Raw genomic sequence first — 2,735 nt, forward strand, 5'->3', positions numbered from 1 at the left:
TTCCATTCTTAAATTAATTTTCAACGTATGTATGGCATATTAAATTAATGAGCCTCAAAATTACGTAATAAAATTATAAGCTGCATAGTGCAAACTTTAGTAAAATAATAGCACTTTATCTAAGAAAATGAGATTGTTATCTTCAGCATATGTGTGTATTAACTTGAATTTGAAAAAATAAAAAATTCAAAATAAAAATTTACTTCGGATGCTTTAATAAAATATTAGTATTATACAATACAAATTACACCATCAACCATCTATTTTTTTTAATTTCTTTTTCTCTCTTTCTTCTTTTTTTTTCTTCTCTTTTTGGTTTTTTTACTCGTTTCTTAATTTCTCTCTCTCTCTCTAAAAGCAAGTATGCCATGTTTATATGTGATAAAAAGATTAAGGGTAAAGTACTAAATTGGTCCCCTAGGTTTGTGCGTAATTCTGTTTTGGTCCTTAAAGTTTAAAGTGTTCTATTTGAATCCAAAAAAGTTTCATTTAGCATCAATTTAGTCCTACAATGAGGTCAAAATTAAATAATTAACAAAATGTTCTACATAACAACAGTATAAGAACAAAATCGATAATATGAAAAACAAGTACAAGCTCCAGAGGCATAAAATCAACCATTGATACATCAATACATTTATTTATTATTTTTTTATAATATAAATAAAATATTTTCTATAAAACTAAAGAAAATGATAAATAAATGTATTGATGCATTAATGGTTGATTTTGTGCCTCTGGAGCTTGTACTTGTTCTCCAGATTATCGATTTTGTTCTTGAACTGTTGTTATGTAGGACATTTTGTTAATTATTTAATTTTGACCTCACTATGGGACTAAATTGATGCTAAATGAAACTTTTTTGGATTCAAATAGAACACTTTAAACCTTAAGGACCAAAACAGAATTACGCCCAAACCTAGGGGACCAATTTAGTACTTTACCCAAAGATTAAAAACACTCAAATATGAGTTCTATCTCTAGTGCGTCATGAAATTAATTCTTACTTTTAAATTGTGATCGGTTATAAAAATAGATAAAATAAAATACTAAAAATAAGGTATAAAAAATAAAGATATAAAAATTAATATTTTTTTATTTTATTTAATAATAAATTAAAATAAATTATAAAAATTTAATTTATTTTTATTTTTATAAAAAAGAATTAAAAAAATACAACAACAACAAAGTCTTGTCCCATTAAGTGGGGTCGGCTACATGAATCAAACAACGCCATTGTGCTCTGTCATGTATCATGTCTACAGAGAGACCGTTTACATGTAGATCTCATTTGACCATCTCATGGATGGTCTTTTTAGGTCTTCCTCTGCCTTTCGCCCTTTGTCCATCTTCCATCTCATCCACCCTCCTGACTGGATGTTCTATCGGTCTTCTTCTCACATGTCCAAACCACCTAAGACGCGATTCAACCATCTTTTCCACAATGGGTGCTACTCCAACTCTCTCCCTTATATCTTCATTTCTTATTTTATCCAATCGCGTATGACCACTCATCCATCTCAACATCTTCATCTCTGCCACACTCAGCTTATGTTCGTGCTCCCCTTTAGCCGCCCAACACTCCGTACCATACAACATAGCTGGTCTTATAGCGGTGCGATAGAATTTACCTTTAAGTTTTAAAGGCACTTTTTTGTCGCATATAAAACCAGATGCACTCCGCCATTTTGACCAACCTGCTTGGATCCTATGATTTACATCCTGTTCAATCTCTCCATTATCCTGTATGATGCACCCAAAATATTTAAACTTTTAACTTTTCGTAGGATGTTTTCTCCAATCTTCACATCTATATTGGAATTTTCCCTTCTCAGACTGAACTTACATTTCATATATTCCGTCTTGCTACGGCTTATGCGCAGACCATACACTTTTAGAGCTTCTCTCCATAACTCCAACTTCTTATTTAGGTCTTCCATTGACTCTCCCATAAGGACGATATCATCGGCAAAAAGCATGCACCATGGCACATGCTCTTGGATGTGCTCTGTGAGTACTTCCAAGACTAATGTGAAAAGGTATGGACTTAAGGATGATCCCTAGTGTAATCCTATACCAATAAAGAATTCTTCTGTCACACCATTTTGAGTCTTCACACTAGTTGTGGCCCATCATACATGTCTTTAATTGCCCGAATATATGCGATCCTTACTCTCATCTTTTCTAAAACCTTCCATAAGACCTCCCTTAGTACCCTATCATACGCTTTTTCCAAATCAATAAACATCATATGTAGATCCCTTTTATTACTACGATACCTCTCCATCATCCTTCTTAATAGGTATATCGCTTCAGTGGTAGATCTGCTTGGCATAAATCCAAATTGGTTCTCTGTTACTTGTGTCTCTTTTCTCAACCTCCGTTCTATCACCCTTTCCCATAACTTCATAGTATGACTTATAAGCTTAATCCCTATATATTTTTCGCAACTTTGTATATCCCCCTTATTCTTGTAGATAGGTACCAAGGTGCTCTTTCTCTACTCATCAGGCATCTTCTTTGACCTTAAAATCTCATTAAAAAGCATGGTTAACCAGTTGATGTCTTTTTCTCCAAGACCCTTCCAAACCTCAATCGGGATATTATCAGGTCCTACTGTCTTGCCATTTTTTATCTGCTTTAGAGCCTCTTTTACCTCGAAGTCTCGAATCCTTCGATAGTAGTCAAAGTTTTGATCTTCTTCCCTTGTGCATAATCGACCAAGGCTCGGAAGA

The sequence above is a fragment of the Arachis ipaensis genome, chromosome B05, assembly GCF_000816755.2.
Source record: "Arachis ipaensis cultivar K30076 chromosome B05, Araip1.1, whole genome shotgun sequence".
Classification (NCBI taxonomy): Eukaryota; Viridiplantae; Streptophyta; class Magnoliopsida; order Fabales; family Fabaceae; genus Arachis; species Arachis ipaensis.